Source organism: Taudactylus pleione, unplaced genomic scaffold, assembly GCF_031769625.1.
Source record: "Taudactylus pleione unplaced genomic scaffold, aTauple2 ptg000085l, whole genome shotgun sequence".
NCBI lineage: Eukaryota > Metazoa > Chordata > Amphibia > Anura > Myobatrachidae > Taudactylus > Taudactylus pleione.
Genome location: NW_028284487.1, coordinates 12139849 through 12159396, shown reverse-complemented (window position 1 = coordinate 12159396; position 19548 = coordinate 12139849). Strand labels below are relative to the sequence as shown.

The 19548-nt window shown below is 35.7% G+C and overlaps 5 non-coding genes across 5 annotated transcripts; all 5 read right to left on the bottom strand.

Moving 5' to 3' along the window:
* Positions 1–1270: 1270 nt before the first annotated feature.
* Positions 1271–1344, bottom strand: TRNAI-AAU (transfer RNA isoleucine (anticodon AAU)). The gene has a single exon. It is a non-coding gene; the product is annotated as a tRNA-Ile (tRNA).
* Positions 1345–3031: 1687 nt separating this feature from the next.
* On the bottom strand, positions 3032–3105 carry TRNAI-AAU (transfer RNA isoleucine (anticodon AAU)). The gene has a single exon. It is a non-coding gene; the product is annotated as a tRNA-Ile (tRNA).
* A 1686-nt stretch (positions 3106–4791) lies between these two features.
* TRNAI-AAU (transfer RNA isoleucine (anticodon AAU)) lies at positions 4792–4865 on the bottom strand. The gene has a single exon. It is a non-coding gene; the product is annotated as a tRNA-Ile (tRNA).
* Positions 4866–16563: 11698 nt separating this feature from the next.
* TRNAI-AAU (transfer RNA isoleucine (anticodon AAU)) lies at positions 16564–16637 on the bottom strand. Its single transcript has one exon. It is a non-coding gene; the product is annotated as a tRNA-Ile (tRNA).
* Positions 16638–18787: 2150 nt separating this feature from the next.
* Positions 18788–18861, bottom strand: TRNAI-AAU (transfer RNA isoleucine (anticodon AAU)). The gene has a single exon. It is a non-coding gene; the product is annotated as a tRNA-Ile (tRNA).
* Positions 18862–19548: the final 687 nt, after the last annotated feature.

Sequence of the window (19548 nt, the reverse complement as noted above, 5' to 3'; positions counted from 1 at the left end):
AAATAGGAAAAGTTGCAATAAGAATGCAGTGATCCATCACTTGTGCTATGGTTTTAAGATATTCTGGTTTTAAGAATTTTCTTCTTCAGTGTGCACTAATGAGAGTAAAGGTCTGTTCTTCTCTTCTTAAAACTTAGTCCCCCATAGTAGATTCAATCACCAAATAAATGTCCTGATTGATTAATTTGCCTTAGCATTTCTTAGATTTGCCATATTGCTATATTTGAGAAAAAGTTTTCTATGTATGCCATATAGAGAAATGCTGCATCAGCCAAAGGATGACATTTTTGTTTATTCCTAACATGGATTTAAAAATTCTCTGTTTTGTATGTGTCTATGATGTTCTCTAGCAAGTTTCAAGGGCTGCTAACTGTAGCCAATGCATTCATCCCACACTTCATGCACTTTGCAGCTGGATAAAATCCCTTCTTGGCATTTCTTGTAGGACAACAAGAAAAAGCACATGGCCCATATGGGGATCGAACACATGAAAATCAGTTTTCAACTGGAGAGATGTTTGTCAAACATTTGGAAATAGGAAAAGTTGCAATAAGAATGCAGTGATCCATCACTTGTCCATGGTGTAATGGTGAGCACTTTGGACTTTGAATCCAGTAATCTGATTTCAAATCTTGGTGGGACCTAACTTTGTTCAATTTCCTTAAAGTTGAATTTTAGGATAGCTTATCTATATTTAAACTTTGTATAAATCCCATCATCTTCAGTGGTTTCTTTACTCCAAACTAATTTTGAAACTGTTTCAAATCAGTTTTCAACTGGAGAGATGTTTGTCAAACATTTGGAAATAGGAAAAGTTGCAATAAGAATGCAGTGATCCATCACTTGTGCTATGGTTTTAAGATATTCTGGTTTTAACAATTTTCTTCTTCAGTGTGCACTAATGAGAGTAAAGGTCTGTTCTTCTTCTCTTCTTAAAACTTAGTCCCCCATAGTAGATTCAATCACCAAATAAATGTCCTGATTGATTAATTTGCCTTAGCATTTCTTAGATTTGCCATATTGCTATATTTGAGAAAAAGTTTTCTATGTATGCCATATAGAGAAATGCTGCATCAGCCAAAGGATGACATTTTTGTTTATTCCTAACATGGATTTAAAAATTCTCTGTTTTGTATGTGTCTATGATGTTCTCTAGCAAGTTTCAAGGGCTGCTAACTGTAGCCAATGCATTCATCCCACACTTCATGCACTTTGCCGCTGGATAAAATCCCTTCTTGGCATTTCTTGTAGGACAACAAGAAAAAGCACGTGGCCCATATGGGGATCGAACACATGACCTTGGCGTTATTAGCACCACGCTCTAACCAACTGAGCTAACCGGCCAAACATAAAAGCATCAGCAAACACAAAAATGCCAAATGTACCTAAAACAGGAGAACATTCAGTATTTCAAAGATCAGCAATATTGAGTAGAGGAAGACTCTCTAATAATGGGTTCCATGGTGTAATAGTGAGCACTTTGGACTTTGAATCCAGTAATCTGATTTCAAATCTTGGTGGGACCTAACTTTGTTCAATTTCCTTAAAGTTGAATTTTAGGATAGCTTATCTATATTTAAACTTTGTATAAATCCCATCATCTTCAGTGGTTTCTTTACTCCAAACTAATTTTGAAACTGTTTCAAATCAGTTTTCAACTGGAGAGATGTTTGTCAAACATTTGGAAATAGGAAAAGTTGCAATAAGAATGCAGTGATCCATCACTTGTGCTATGGTTTTAAGATATTCTGGTTTTAAGAATTTTCTTCTTCAGTGTGCACTAATGAGAGTAAAGGTCTGTTCTTCTTCTCTTCTTAAAACTTAGTCCCCCATAGTAGATTCAATCACCAAATAAATGTCCTGATTGATTAATTTGCCATAGCATTTCTTAGATTTGCCATATTGCTATATTTGAGAAAAAGTTTTCTATGTATGCCATATAGAGAAATGCTGCATCAGCCAAAGGATGACATTTTTGTTTATTCCTAACATGGATTTAAAAATTCTCTGTTTTGTATGTGTCTATGATGTTCTCTAGCAAGTTTCAAGGGCTGCTAACTGTAGCCAATGCATTCATCCCACACTTCATGCACTTTGCAGCTGGATAAAATCCCTTCTTGGCATTTCTTGTAGGACAACAAGAAAAAGCACATAGCCCGTATGGGGATCGAACACATGACCTTGGCATTATTAGCACCACGCTCTAACCAACTGAGCTAACCGGACAAACATAAAAGCATCAGCAAACTGATAAATGCCAAATGTACCTAAAACAGGAGAACATTCAGTATTTCAAAGATCAGCAATATTGAGTAGAGGAAGACTCTCAAACAATGGGTTCCATGGTGTAATGGTGAGCACTTTGGACTTTGAATCCAGTAATCTGATTTCAAATCTTGGTGGGACCTAACTTTGTTCAATTTCCTTAAAGTTGAATTTTAGTATAGCTTATCTATATTTAAACTTTGTATAAATTCCATCATCTTCAGTGGTTTCTTTACTCCAAACTAATTTTGAAACTGTTTCAATTCAGTTTTCAACTGGAGAGATGTTTGTCAAACATTTGGAAATAGGAAAAGTTGCAATAAGAATGCAGTGATCCATCACTTGTGCTATGGTTTTAAGATATTCTGGTTTTAAGAATTTTCTTCTTCAGTGTGCACTAATGAGAGTAAAGGTCTGTTCTTCTCTTCTTAAAACTTAGTCCCCCATAGTAGATTCAATCACCAAATAAATGTCCTGATTGATTAATTTGCCTTAGCATTTCTTAGATTTGCCATATTGCTATATTTGAGAAAAAGTTTTCTATGTATGCCATATAGAGAAATGCTGCATCAGCCAAAGGATGACATTTTTGTTTATTCCTAACATGGATTTAAAAATTCTCTGTTTTGTATGTGTCTATGATGTTCTCTAGCAAGTTTCAAGGGCTGCTAACTGTAGCCAATGCATTCATCCCACACTTCATGCACTTTGCCGCTGGATAAAATCCCTTCTTGGCATTTCTTGTAGGACAACAAGAAAAAGCACATGGCCCATATGGGGATCGAACACATGACCTTGGCGTTATTAGCACCACGCTCTAACCAACTGAGCTAACCGGCCAAACATAAAAGCATCAGCAAACACAAAAATGCCAAATGTACCTAAAACAGGAGAACATTCAGTATTTCAAAGATCAGCAATATTGAGTAAAGGAAGACTCTCTAATAATGGGTTCCATGGTGTAATAGTGAGCACTTTGGACTTTGAATCCAGTAATCTGATTTCAAATCTTGGTGGGACCTAACTTTGTTCAATTTCCTTAAAGTTGAATTTTAGGATAGCTTATCTATATTTAAACTTTGTATAAATCCCATCATCTTCAGTGGTTTCTTTACTCCAAACTAATTTTGAAACTGTTTCAAATCAGTTTTCAACTGGAGAGATGTTTGTCAAACATTTGGAAATAGGAAAGTTGCAATAAGAATGCAGTGATCCATCACTTGTGCTATGGTTTTAAGATATTCTGGTTTTAAGAATTTTCTTCTTCAGTGTGCACTAATGAGAGTAAAGGTCTGTTCTTCTTCTCTTCTTAAAACTTAGTCCCCCATAGTAGATTCAATCACCAAATAAATGTCCTGATTGATTAATTTGCCATAGCATTTCTTAGATTTGCCATATTGCTATATTTGAGAAAAAGTTTTCTATGTATGCCATATAGAGAAATGCTGCATCAGCCAAAGGATGACATTTTTGTTTATTCCTAACATGGATTTAAAAATTCTCTGTTTTGTATGTGTCTATGATGTTCTCTAGCAAGTTTCAAGGGCTGCTAACTGTAGCCAATGCATTCATCCCACACTTCATGCACTTTGCAGCTGGATAAAATCCCTTCTTGGCATTTCTTGTAGGACAACAAGAAAAAGCACATGGCCCGTATGGGGATCGAACACATGACCTTGGCATTATTAGCACCACGCTCTAACCAACTGAGCTAACCGGCCAAACATAAAAGCATCAGCAAACACAAAAATGCCAAATGTACCTAAAACAGGAGAACATTCAGTATTTCAAAGATCAGCAATATTGAGTAGAGGAAGACTCTCTAATAATGGGTTCCATGGTGTAATAGTGAGCACTTTGGACTTTGAATCCAGTAATCTGATTTCAAATCTTGGTGGGACCTAACTTTGTTCACTTATCTTAAAGTTGAATTTTAGGATAGCTTATCTATATTTAAACTTTGTATAAATCCCATCATCTTCAGTGGTTTTTTTACTCCAAACTAATTTTGAAGCTGTTTCAATTCAGTTTTCAACTGGAGAGATGTTTGTCAAACATTTGGAAATAGGAAAAGTTGCAATAAGAATGCAGTGATCCATCACTTGTGCTATGGTTTTAAGATATTCTGGTTTTAAGAATTTTCTTCTTCAGTGTGCACTAATGAGAGTAAAGGTCTGTTCTTCTCTTCTTAAAACTTAGTCCCCCATAGTAGATTCAATCACCAAATAAATGTCCTGATTGATTAATTTGCCTTAGCATTTCTTAGATTTGCCATATTGCTATATTTGAGAAAAAGTTTTCTATGTATGCCATATAGAGAAATGCTGCATCAGCCAAAGGATGACATTTTTGTTTATTCCTAACATGGATTTAAAAATTCTCTGTTTTGTATGTGTCTATGATGTTCTCTAGCAAGTTTCAAGGGCTGCTAACTGTAGCCAATGCATTCATCCCACACTTCATGCACTTTGCCGCTGGATAAAATCCCTTCTTGGCATTTCTTGTAGGACAACAAGAAAAAGCACATGGCCCATATGGGGATCGAACACATGACCTTGGCGTTATTAGCACCACGCTCTAACCAACTGAGCTAACCGGCCAAACATAAAAGCATCAGCAAACACAAAAATGCCAAATGTACCTAAAACAGGAGAACATTCAGTATTTCAAAGATCAGCAATATTGAGTAAAGGAAGACTCTCTAATAATGGGTTCCATGGTGTAATAGTGAGCACTTTGGACTTTGAATCCAGTAATCTGATTTCAAATCTTGGTGGGACCTAACTTTGTTCAATTTCCTTAAAGTTGAATTTTAGGATAGCTTATCTATATTTAAACTTTGTATAAATCCCATCATCTTCAGTGGTTTCTTTACTCCAAACTAATTTTGAAACTGTTTCAAATCAGTTTTCAACTGGAGAGATGTTTGTCAAACATTTGGAAATAGGAAAGTTGCAATAAGAATGCAGTGATCCATCACTTGTGCTATGGTTTTAAGATATTCTGGTTTTAAGAATTTTCTTCTTCAGTGTGCACTAATGAGAGTAAAGGTCTGTTCTTCTTCTCTTCTTAAAACTTAGTCCCCCATAGTAGATTCAATCACCAAATAAATGTCCTGATTGATTAATTTGCCATAGCATTTCTTAGATTTGCCATATTGCTATATTTGAGAAAAAGTTTTCTATGTATGCCATATAGAGAAATGCTGCATCAGCCAAAGGATGACATTTTTGTTTATTCCTAACATGGATTTAAAAATTCTCTGTTTTGTATGTGTCTATGATGTTCTCTAGCAAGTTTCAAGGGCTGCTAACTGTAGCCAATGCATTCATCCCACACTTCATGCACTTTGCAGCTGGATAAAATCCCTTCTTGGCATTTCTTGTAGGACAACAAGAAAAAGCACATGGCCCGTATGGGGATCGAACACATGACCTTGGCATTATTAGCACCACGCTCTAACCAACTGAGCTAACCGGCCAAACATAAAAGCATCAGCAAACACAAAAATGCCAAATGTACCTAAAACAGGAGAACATTCAGTATTTCAAAGATCAGCAATATTGAGTAGAGGAAGACTCTCTAATAATGGGTTCCATGGTGTAATAGTGAGCACTTTGGACTTTGAATCCAGTAATCTGATTTCAAATCTTGGTGGGACCTAACTTTGTTCACTTATCTTAAAGTTGAATTTTAGGATAGCTTATCTATATTTAAACTTTGTATAAATCCCATCATCTTCAGTGGTTTTTTTACTCCAAACTAATTTTGAAGCTGTTTCAAATCAGTTTTCAACTGGAGAGATGTTTGTCAAACATTTGGAAATAGGAAAAGTTGCAATAAGAATGCAGTGATCCATCACTTGTGCTATGGTTTTAAGATATTCTGGTTTTAAGAATTTTCTTCTTCAGTGTGCACTAATGAGAGTAAAGGTCTGTTCTTCTTCTCGTCTTAAAACTTAGTCCCCCATAGTAGATTCAATCACCAAATAAATGTCCTGATTGATTAATTTGCCTTAGCATTTCTTAGATTTGCCATATTGCTATATTTGAGAAAAAGTTTTCTATGTATGCCATATAGAGAAATGCTGCATCAGCCAAAGGATGACATTTTTGTTTATTCCTAACATGGATTTAAAAATTCTCTGTTTTGTATGTGTCTATGATGTTCTCTAGCAAGTTTCAAGGGCTGCTAACTGTAGCCAATGCATTCATCCCACACTTCATGCACTTTGCCGCTGGATAAAATCCCTTCTTGGCATTTCTTGTAGGACAACAAGAAAAAGCACATAGCCCGTATGGGGATCGAACACATGACCTTGGCATTATTAGCACCACGCTCTAACCAACTGAGCTAACCGGCCAAACATAAAAGCATCAGCAAACACAAAAATGCCAAATGTACCTAAAACAGGAGAACATTCAGTACTTCAAAGATCAGCAATATTGAGTAGAGGAATACTCTCTAATAATGGGTTCCATGGTGTAATAGTGAGCACTTTGGACTTTGAATCCAGTAATCTGATTTCAAATCTTGGTGGGACCTAACTTTGTTCAATTTCCTTAAAGTTGAATTTTAGGATAGCTTATCTATATTTAAACTTTGTATAAATCCCATCATCTTCAGTGGTTTCTTTACTCCAAACTAATTTTGAAACTGATTCAAATCAGTTTTCAACTGGAGAGATGTTTGTCAAACATTTGGAAATAGGAAAAGTTGCAATAAGAATGCAGTGATCCATCACTTGTGCTATGGTTTTAAGATATTCTGGTTTTAAGAATTTTCTTCTTCAGTGTGCACTAATGAGAGTAAAGGTCTGTTCTTCTTCTCTTCTTAAAACTTAGTCCCCCATAGTAGATTCAATCACCAAATAAATGTCCTGATTGATTAATTTGCCTTAGCATTTCTTAGATTTGCCATATTGCTATATTTGAGAAAAAGTTTTCTATGTATGCCATATAGAGAAATGCTGCATCAGCCAAAGGATGACATTTTTGTTTATTCCTAACATGGATTTAAAAATTCTCTGTTTTGTATGTGTCTATGATGTTCTCTAGCAAGTTTCAAGGGCTGCTAACTGTAGCCAATGCATTCATCCCACACTTCATGCACTTTGCCGCTGGATAAAATCCCTTCTTGGCATTTCTTGTAGGACAACAAGAAAAAGCACATGGCCCATATGGGGATCAAACACATGACCTTGGCGTTATTAGCACCACGCTCTAACCAACTGAGCTAACCGGCCAAACATAAAAGCATCAGCAAACACAAAAATGCCAAATGTACCGAAAACAGGAGAACATTCAGTATTTCAAAGATCAGCAATATTGAGTAGAGGAAGACTCTCTAATAATGGGTTCCATGGTGTAATGGTGAGCACTTTGGACTTTGAATTCAGTAATCTGATTTCAAATCTTGGTGGGACCTAACTTTGTTCAATTTCCTTGAAGTTGAATTTTAGGATAGCTTATCTATATTTAAACTTTGTATAAATCCCATCAGCTTCAGTGGTTTTTTTACTCCAAACTAATTTTGAAGCTGTTTCAAATCAGTTTTCAACTGGAGAGATGTTTGTCAAACATTTGGAAATAGGAAAAGTTGCAATAAGAATGCAGTGATCCATCACTTGTGCTATGGTTTTAAGATATTCTGGTTTTAAGAATTTTCTTCTTCAGTGTGCACTAATGAGAGTAAAGGTCTGTTCTTCTTCTTGTCTTAAAACTTAGTCCCCCATAGTAGATTCAATCACCAAATAAATGTCCTGATTGATTAATTTGCCTTAGCATTTCTTAGATTTGCCATATTGCTATATTTGAGAAAAAGTTTTCTATGTATGCCATATAGAGAAATGCTGCATCAGCCAAAGGATGACATTTTTGTTTATTCCTAACATGGATTTAAAAATTCTCTGTTTTGTATGTGTCTATGATGTTCTCTAGCAAGTTTCAAGGGCTGCTAACTGTAGCCAATGCATTCATCCCAGACTTCATGCACTTTGCCGCTGGATAAAATCCCTTCTTGGCATTTCTTGTAGGACAACAACAAAAAGCACATGGCCCGTATGGGGATCGAACCCATTAGCACTACACTCTAACCAACTGAGCTAACCGGCCAAACATAAAAGCATCATCAAACTCAAAAATGCCAAATGTACCTAAAACAGGAGAACATTCAGTATTTCAAAGATCAGCAATATTGAGTAGAGGAAGACTCTCTAATAATGGGTTCCATGGTGTAATGGTGAGCCCTTTGAACTTTGAATCCAGTAATCTGATTTCAAATCTTGGTGGGACCTAACTTTGTTCAATTTCCTTAAAGTTGAATTTTAGGATAGCTTATCTATATTTAAACTTTGTATAAATCCCATCATCTTCAGTGGTTTTTTTACTCCAAACTAATTTTGAAGCTGTTTCAAATCAGTTTTCAACTGGAGAGATGTTTGTCAAACATTTGGAAATAGGAAAAGTTGCAATAAGAATGCAGTGATCCATCAGTTGTGCTATGGTTTTAAGATATTCTGGTTTTAAGAATTTTCTTCTTCAGTGTGCACTAATGAGAGTAAAGGTCTGTTCTTCTTCTCGTCTTAAAACTTAGTCCCCCATAGTAGATTCAATCACCAAATAAATGTCCTGATTGATTAATTTGCCTTAGCATTTCTTAGATTTGCCATATTGCTATATTTGAGAAAAAGTTTTCTATGTATGCCATATAGAGAAATGCTGCATCAGCCAAAGGATGACATTTTTGTTTATTCCTAACATGGATTTAAAAATTCTCTGTTTTGTATGTGTCTATGATGTTCTCTAGCAAGTTTCAAGGGCTGCTAACTGTAGCCAATGCATTCATCCCAGACTTCATGCACTTTGCCGCTGGATAAAATCCCTTCTTGGCATTTCTTGTAGGACAACTACAAAAAGAACATGGCCCGTATGGGGATCGAACCCAAGACCTTTGCGTTATTAGCACTACACTCTAACCAACTGAGCTAACCAGCCAAACATAAAAGCATCAGCAAACACAAAAATGCCAAATGTACCGAAAACAGGAGAACATTCAGTATTTCAAAGATCAGCAATATTGAGTAGAGGAAGACTCTCTAATAATGGGTTCCATGGTGTAATGGTGAGCACTTTGGACTTTGAAATCAGTAATCTGATTTCAAATCTTGGTGGGACCTAACTTTGTTCAATTTCCTTGAAGTTGAATTTTAGGATAGCTTATCTATATTTAAACTTTGTATAAATCCCATCATCTTCAGTGGTTTTTTTACTCCAAACTAATTTTGAAGCTGTTTCAAATCAGTTTTCAACTGGAGAGATGTTTGTCAAACATTTGGAAATAGGAAAAGTTGCAATAAGAATGCAGTGATCCATCACTTGTGCTATGGTTTTAAGATATTCTGGTTTTAAGAATTTTCTTCTTCTGTGTGCACTAATGAGAGTAAAGGTCTGTTCTTCTTCTCTTCTTAAAACTTAGTCCCCCATAGTAGATTCAATCACCAAATAAATGTCCTGATTGATTAATTTGCCTTAGCATTTCTTAGATTTGCCATATTGCTATATTTGAGAAAAAGTTTTCTATGTATGCCATATAGAGAAATGCTGCATCAGCCAAAGGATGACATTTTTGCTTATTCCTAACATGGATTTAATAATTCTCTGTTTTGTATGTGTCTATGATGTTCTCTAACAAGTTTCAAGGGCTGCTAACTGTAGCCAATGCATTCATCCCAGACTTCATGCACTTTGCCGCTGGATAAAATCCCTTCTTGGCATTTCTTGTAGGACAACAAGAAAAAGCACATGGCCCATATGGGGATCGAACACATGACCTTGGCATTATTAGCACCACGTTCTAACCAACTGAGCTAACCGGCCAAACATAAAAGCATCATCAAACTCAAAAATGCCAAATGTACCTAAAACAGGAGAACATTCAGTATTTCAAAGATCAGCAATATTGAGTAGAGGAAGACTCTCTAATAATGGGTTCCATGGTGTAATGGTGAGCCCTTTGAACTTTGAATCCAGTAATCTGATTTCAAATCTTGGTGGGACCTAACTTTGTTCAATTTCCTTAAAGTTGAATTTTAGGATAGCTTATCTATATTTAAACTTTGTATAAATCCCATCATCTTCAGTGGTTTTTTTACTCCAAACTAATTTTGAAGCTGTTTCAAATCAGTTTTCAACTGGAGAGATGTTTGTCAAACATTTGGAAATAGGAAAAGTTGCAATAAGAATGCAGTGATCCAACACTTGTGCTATGGTTTTAAGATATTCTGGTTTTAAGAATTTTCTTCTTCAGTGTGCACTAATGAGAGTAAAGGTCTGTTCTTCTTCTCTTCTTAAAACTTAGTCCCCCATAGTAGATTCAATCACCAAATAAATGTCCTGATTGATTAATTTGCCTTAGCATTTCTTAGATTTGCCATATTGCTATATTTGAGAAAAAGTTTTCTATGTATGCCATATAGAGAAATGCTGCATCAGCCAAAGGATGACATTTTTGTTTATTCCTAACATGGATTTAAAAATTCTCTGTTTTGTATGTGTCTATGATGTTCTCTAGCAAGTTTCAAGGGCTGCTAACTGTAGCCAATGCATTCATCCCACACTTCATGCACTTTGCCGCTGGATAAAATACCTTCTTGGCATTTCTTGAAGGACAACAAGAAAAAGCACATGGCCCATATGGGGATCGAACACATGACCTTGGTGTTATTAGCACCACGCTCTAACCAACTGAGCTAACCTACAAACTAATTTTTAAACTGTTTCAAATCAGTTTTCAACTGGAGAGATGTTTGTCAAACATTTGGAAATAGGAAAAGTTGCAATAAGAATGCAGTGATCCAACACTTGTGCTATGGTTTTAAGATATTCTGGTTTTAAGAATTTTCTTCTTCAGTGTGCACTAATGAGAGTAAAGGTCTGTTCTTCTTCTCTTCTTAAAACTTAGTCCCCCATAGTAGATTCAATCACCAAATAAATGTCCTGATTGATTAATTAGCCTTAGCATTTCTTAGATTTGCCATATTGCTATATTTGAGAAAAAGTTTTCTATGTATGCCATATAGAGAAATGCTGCATCAGCCAAAGGATGACATTTTTGTTTATTCCTAACATGGATTTAAAAATTCTCTGTTTTGTATGTGTCTATGATGTTCTCTAGCAAGTTTCAAGGGCTGCTAACTGTAGCCAATGCATTCATCCCACACTTCATGCACTTTGCCGCTGGATAAAATACCTTCTTGGCATTTCTTGTAGGACAACAAGAAAAAGCACATGGCCCATATGGGGATCGAACACATGACCTTGGCGTTATTAGCACCACGCTCTAACCAACTGAGCTAACCTTCAAACTAATTTTTAAACTGTTTCAAATCAGTTTTCAACTGGAGAGATGTTTGTCAAACATTTGGAAATAGGAAAGTTGCAATAAGAATGCAGTGATCCAACACTTGTGCTATGGTTTTAAGATATTCTGGTTTTAAGAATTTTCTTCTTCAGTGTGCACTAATGAGAGTAAAGGTCTGTTCTTCTTCTCTTCTTAAAACTTAGTCCCCCATAGTAGATTCAATCACCAAATAAATGTCCTGATTGATTAATTTGCCATAGCATTTCTTAGATTTGCCATATTGCTATATTTGAGAAAAAGTTTTCTATGTATGCCATATAGAGAAATGCTGCATCAGCCAAAGGATGACATTTTTGTTTATTCCTAACATGGATTTAAAAATTCTCTGTTTTGTATGTGTCTATGATGTTCTCTAGCAAGTTTCAAGGGCTGCTAACTGTAGCCAATGCATTCATCCCACACTTCATGCACTTTGCCGCTGGATAAAATCCCTTCTTGGCATTTCTTGTAGGACAACAAGAAAAAGCACATGGCCCATATGGGGATCAAACACATGACCTTGGCGTTATTAGCACCACGCTCTAACCAACTGAGCTAACCGGCCAAACATAAAAGCATCAGCAAACACAAAAATGCCAAATGTACCGAAAACAGGAGAACATTCAGTATTTCAAAGATCAGCAATATTGAGTAGAGGAAGACTCTCTAATAATGGGTTCCATGGTGTAATGGTGAGCACTTTGGACTTTGAATTCAGTAATCTGATTTCAAATCTTGGTGGGACCTAACTTTGTTCAATTTCCTTGAAGTTGAATTTTAGGATAGCTTATCTATATTTAAACTTTGTATAAATCCCATCAGCTTCAGTGGTTTTTTTACTCCAAACTAATTTTGAAGCTGTTTCAAATCAGTTTTCAACTGGAGAGATGTTTGTCAAACATTTGGAAATAGGAAAAGTTGCAATAAGAATGCAGTGATCCATCACTTGTGCTATGGTTTTAAGATATTCTGGTTTTAAGAATTTTCTTCTTCAGTGTGCACTAATGAGAGTAAAGGTCTGTTCTTCTTCTCTTCTTAAAACTTAGTCCCCCATAGTAGATTCAATCACCAAATAAATGTCCTGATTGATTAATTTGCCTTAGCATTTCTTAGATTTGCCATATTGCTATATTTGAGAAAAAGTTTTCTATGTATGCCATATAGAGAAATGCTGCATCAGCCAAAGGATGACATTTTTGTTTATTCCTAACATGGATTTAATAATTCTCTGTTTTGTATGTCTATGATGTTCTCTAGCAAGTTTCAAGGGCTGCTAACTGTAGCCAATGCATTCATCCCAGACTTCATGCACTTTGCCGCTGGATAAAATCACTTCTTGGCATTTCTTGTAGGACAACAAGAAAAAGCACATGGCCCATATGGGGATCGAACACATGACCTTGGCATTATTAGCACCACGCTCTAACCAACTGAGCTAACCGGCCAAACATAAAAGCATCAGCAAACTCATAAATGCCAAATGTACCTAAAACAGGAGAACATTCAGTATTTCAAAGATCAGCAATATTGAGTAGAGGAAGACTCTCAAACAATGGGTTCCATGGTGTAATGGTGAGCCCTTTGGACTTTGAATCCAGTAATCTAATTTCAAATCTTGGTGGGACCTAACTTTGTTCAATTTCCTTAAAGTTGAATTTTAGGATAGCTTATCTATTTTTAAACTTTGTATAAATCCCATCATCTTCAGTGGTTTTTTTACTCCAAACTAATTTTGAAGCTGTTTCAAATCAGTTTTCAACTGGAGAGATGTTTGTCAAACATTTGGAAATAGGAAAAGTTGCAATAAGAATGCAGTGATCCATCACTTGTGCTATGGTTTTAAGATATTCTGGTTTTAAGAATTTTCTTCTTCAGTGTGCACTAATGAGAGTAAAGGTCTGTTCTTCTTCTCGTCTTAAAACTTAGTCCCCCATAGTAGATTCAATCACCAAATAAATGTCCTGATTGATTAATTTGCCTTAGCATTTCTTAGATTTGCCATATTGCTATATTTGAGAAAAAGTTTTCTATGTATGCCATATAGAGAAATGCTGCATCAGCCAAAGGATGACATTTTTGTTTATTCCTAACATGGATTTAAAAATTCTCTGTTTTGTATGTGTCTATGATGTTCTCCAGCAAGTTTCAAGGGCTGCTAACTGTAGCCAATGCATTCATCCCAGACTTCATGCACTTTGCCGCTGGATAAAATACCTTCTTGGCATTTCTTGTAGGACAACAACAAAAAGCACATGGCCCACATGGGGATCGAACCCATGACCTTGGCGTTATTAGCACTACACTCTAACCAACTGAGCTAACCGGCCAAACATAAAAGCATCATCAAACTCAAAAATGCCAAATGTACCTAAAACAGGAGAACATTCAGTATTTCAAAGATCAGCAATATTGAGTAGAGGAAGACTCTCTAATAATGGGTTCCATGGTGTAATGGTGAGCCCTTTGAACTTTGAATCCAGTAATCTGATTTCAAATCTTGGTGGGACCTAACTTTGTTCAATTTCCTTAAAGTTGAATTTTAGGATAGCTTATCTATATTTAAACTTTGTATAAATTCCATCATCTTCAGTGGTTTTTTTACTCCAAACTAATTTTGAAGCTGTTTCAAATCAGTTTTCAACTGGAGAGATGTTTGTCAAACATTTGGAAATAGGAAAAGTTGCAATAAGAATGCAGTGATCCAAAACTTGTGCTATGGTTTTAAGATATTCTGGTTTTAAGAATTTTCTTCTTCAGTGTGCACTAATGAGAGTAAAGGTCTGTTCTTCTTCTCTTCTTAAAACTTAGTCCCCCATAGTAGATTCAATCACCAAATAAATGTCCTGATTGATTAATTTGCCTTAGCATTTCTTAGATTTGCCATATTGCTATATTTGAGAAAAAGTTTTCTATGTATGCCATATAGAGAAATGCTGCATCAGCCAAAGGATGACATTTTTGTTTATTCCTAACATGGATTTAAAAATTCTCTGTTTTGTATGTGTCTATGATGTTCTCTAGCAAGTTTCAAGGGCTGCTAACTGTAGCCAATGCATTCATCCCACACTTCATGCACTTTGCCGCTGGATAAAATACCTTCTTGGCATTTCTTGTAGGACAACAAGAAAAAGCACATGGCCCATATGGGGATCGAACACATGACCTTGGCATTATTAGCACTACACTCTAACCAACTGAGCTAACCGGCCAAACATAAAAGCATCATCAAACTCAAAAATGCCAAATGTACCTAAAACAGGAGAACATTCAGTATTTCAAAGATCAGCAATATTGAGTAGAGGAAGACTCTCTAATAATGGGTTCCATGGTGTAATGGTGAGCCCTTTGATCTTTGAATCCAGTAATCTGATTTCAAATCTTGGTGGGACCTAACTTTGTTCAATTTCCTTAAAGTTGAATTTTAGGATAGCTTATCTATATTTAAACTTTGTATAAATTCCATCATCTTCAGTGGTTTTTTTACTCCAAACTAATTTTGAAGCTGTTTCAAATCAGTTTTCAACTGGAGAGATGTTTGTCAAACATTTGGAAATAGGAAAAGTTGCAATAAGAATGCAGTGATCCAAAACTTGTGCTATGGTTTTAAGATATTCTGGTTTTAAGAATTTTCTTCTTCAGTGTGCACTAATGAGAGTAAAGGTCTGTTCTTCTTCTCTTCTTAAAACTTAGTCCCCCATAGTAGATTCAATCACCAAATAAATGTCCTGATTGATTAATTTGCCTTAGCATTTCTTAGATTTGCCATATTGCTATATTTGAGAAAAAGTTTTCTATGTATGCCATATAGAGAAATGCTGCATCAGCCAAAGGATGACATTTTTGTTTATTCCTAACATGGATTTAAAAATTCTCTGTTTTGTATGTGTCTATGATGTTCTCTAGCAAGTTTCAAGGGCTGCTAACTGTAGCCAATGCATTCATCCCACACTTCATGCACTTTGCCGCTGGATAAAATACCTTCTTGGCATTTCTTGTAGGACAACAAGAAAAAGCACATGGCCCATATGGGGATCGAACACATGACCTTGGCATTATTAGCACTACACTCTAACCAACTGAGCTAACCGGCCAAACATAAAAGCATCATCAAACTCAAAAATGCCAAATGTACCTAAAACAGGAGAACATTCAGTATTTCAAAGATCAGCAATATTGAGTAGAGGAAGACTCTCTAATAATGGGTTCCATGGTGTAATGGTGAGCCCTTTGATCTTTGAATCCAGTAATCTGATTTCAAATCTTGGTGGGACCTAACTTTGTTCAATTTCCTTAAAGTTGAATTTTAGGATAGCTTATCTATATTTAAACTTTGTATAAATCCCATCATCTTCAGTGGTTTTTTTACTCCAAACTAATTTTGAAGCTGTTTCAAATCAGTTTTCAACTGGAGAGATGTTTGTCAAACATTTGGAAATAGGAAAAGTTGCAATAAGAATGCAGTGATCCATCACTTGTGCTATGGTTTTAAGATATTCTGGTTTTAAGAATTTTCTTCTTCAGTGTGCACTAATGAGAGTAAAGGTCTGTTCTTCTTCTCTTCTTAAAACTTAGTCCCCCATAGGAGATTCAATCACCAAATAAATGTCCTGATTGATTAATTTGCCTTAGCATTTCTTAGATTTGCCATATTGCTATATTTGAGAAAAAGTTTTCTATGTATGCCATATCGAGAAATGCTGCATCAACCAAAGGATGACATTTTTGTTTATTCCTAACATGGATTTAATAATTCTCTGTTTTGTATGTGTCTATGATGTTCTCTAGCAAGTTTCAAGGGCTGCTAACTGTAGCCAATGCATTCATCCCACACTTCATGCACTTTGCCGCTGGATAAAATCCCTTCTTGGCATTTCTTGTAGGACAACAAGAAAAAGCACATGGCCCGTATGGGGATCGAACACATGACCTTGGCGTTATTAGCACCATGCTCTAACCAACTGAGCTAACCGGCCAAACATAAAAGCATCAGCAAACACAAAAATGCCAAATGTACCTAAAACAGGAGAACATTCAGTATTTCAAAGATCAGCAATATTGAGTAGAGGAAGACTCTCTAATAATGGGTTCCATGGTGTAATGGTGAGCACTTTGGACTTTGAATCCAGTAATCTGATTTCAATTCTTGGTGGGACCTAACTTTGTTCAATTTCCTTAAAGTTGAATTTTAGGATAGCTTATCTATATTTAAACTTTGTATAAATCCCATCATCTTCAGTGGTTTCTTTACTCCAAACTAATTTTGAAACTGTTTCAAATCAGTTTTCAACTGGAGAGATGTTTGTCAAACATTTGGAAATAGGAATAGTTGCAATAAGAATGCTGTGATCCATCACTTGTGCTATGGTTTTAAGATATTCTGGTTTTAAGAATTTTCTTCTTCAGTGTGCACTAATGAGAGTAAAGGTCTGTTCTTCTTCTCTTCTTAAAACTTAGTCCCCCATAGTAGATTCAATCACCAAATAAATCTCCTGATTGATTAATTAGCCTTAGCATTTCTTAGATTTGCCATATTGCTATATTTGAGAAAAAGTTTTCTATGTATGCCATATAGAGAAATGCTGCATCAGCCAAAGGATGACATTTTTGTTTATTCCTAACAAGGATTTAAAAATTCTCTGTTTTGTATGTGTCTATGATGTTCTCTAGCAAGTTTCAAGGGCTGCTAACTGTAGCCAATGCATTCATCCCACACTTCATGCACTTTGCCGCTGGATAAAATCGCTTCTTGGCATTTCTTGTAGGACAACAAGAAAAAGCACATGGCCCGTATGGGGATCGAACACATGACCTTGGCATTATTAGCACCATGCTCTGACCAACTGAGCTAACCGGCCAAACATAAAAGCATCAGCATTCACAAAAATGCCAAATGTACCTAAAACAGGAGAACATTCAGTATTTCAAAGATCAGCAATATTGAGTAGAGGAAGACTCTCTAATAATGGGTTCCATGGTGTAATGGTGAGCACTTTGGACTTTGAATCCAGTAATCTGGATTTCAAATCTTGGTGGGACCTAACTTTGTTCAATTTCCTTAAAGTTGAATTTTAGGATAGCTTATCTATATTTAAACTTTGTATAAATCCCATCATCTTCAGTGGTTTCTTTACTCCAAACTAATTTTGAAACTGTTTCAAATCAGTTTTCAACTGGAGAGATGTTTGTCAAACATTTGGAAATAGGAATAGTTGCAATAAGAATGCTGTGATCCATCACTTGTGCTATGGTTTTAAGATATTCTGGTTTTAAGAATTTTCTTCTTCAGTGTGCACGAATGAGAGTAAAGGTCTGTTCTTCTTCTCTTCTTGAAACTTAGTCCCCCATAGTAGATTCCATCACCAAATAAATGTCCTGATTGATTAATTTGCCATAGCATTTCTTAGATTTGCCATATTGAGAAAAAGTTTTCTATGTATGCCATATAGAGAAATGCTGCATCAGCCAAAGGATGACATTTTTGTTTATTCCTAACATGGATTTAAAAATTCTCTGTTATGTATGTGTCTATGATGTTCTCTAGCAAGTTTCAAGGGCTGCTAACTGTAGCCAATGCATTTATCCCACACTTCATGCACTTTGCCGCTGGATAAAATCAAATCAGTTTTCAACTGGAGAGATGTTTGTCAAACATTTGGAATTAGGAAAAGTTGCAATAAGAATGCAGTGATCCATCACTTGTGCTATGGTTTTAAGATATTCTGGTTTTAAGAATTTTCTTCTTCAGTGTGCACTAATGAGAGTAAAGGTCTGTTCTTCTTCTCTTCTTAAAACTTAGTCCCCCATAGTAGATTCAATCACCAAATAAATCTCCTGATTGATTAATTAGCCTTAGCATTTCTTAGATTTGCCATATTGCTATATTTGAGAAAAAGTTTTCTATGTATGCCATATAGAGAAATGCTGCATCAGCCAAAGGATGACATTTTTGTTTATTCCTAACAAGGATTTAAAAACTCTCTGTTTTGTATGTGTCTATGATGTTCTCTAGCAAGTTTCAAGGGCTGCTAACTGTAGCCAATGCATTCATCCCACACTTCATGCACTTTGCCGCTGGATAAAATCACTTCTTGGCATTTCTTGTAGGACAACAAGAAAAAGCACATGGCCCGTATGGGGATCGAACACATGACCTTGGCGTTATTAGCACCATGCTCTAACCAACTGAGCTAACCGGCCAAACATAAAAGCATCAGCAAACACAAAAATGCCAAATGTACCTAAAACAGGAGAACATTCAGTATTTCAAAGATCAGCAATATTGAGTAGAGGAAGACTCTCTAATAATGGGTTCCATGGTGTAATGGTGAGCACTTTGGACTTTGAATCCAGTAATCTGATTTCAATTCTTGGTGGGACCTAACTTTGTTCAATTTCCTTAAAGTTGAATTTTAGGATAGCTTATCTATATTTAAACTTTGTATAAATCCCATCATCTTCAGTGGTTTCTTTACTCCAAACTAATTTTGAAACTGTTTCAAATCAGTTTTCAACTGGAGAGATGTTTGTCAAACATTTGGAAATAGGAATAGTTGCAATAAGAATGCTGTGATCCATCACTTGTGCTATGGTTTTAAGATATTCTGGTTTTAAGAATTTTCCTCTTCAGTGTGCACTAATGAGAGTAAAGGTCTGTTCTTCTTCTCTTCTTAAAACTTAGTCCCCCATAGTAGATTCAATCACCAAATAAATGTCCTGATTGATTAATTTGCCATAGCATTTCTTAGATTTGCCATATTGCTATATTTGAGAAAAAGTTTTCTATGTATGCCATATAGAGAAATGCTGCATCAGCCAAAGGATGACATTTTTGTTTATTCCTAACATGGATTTAAAAATTCTCTGTTATGTATGTGTCTATGATGT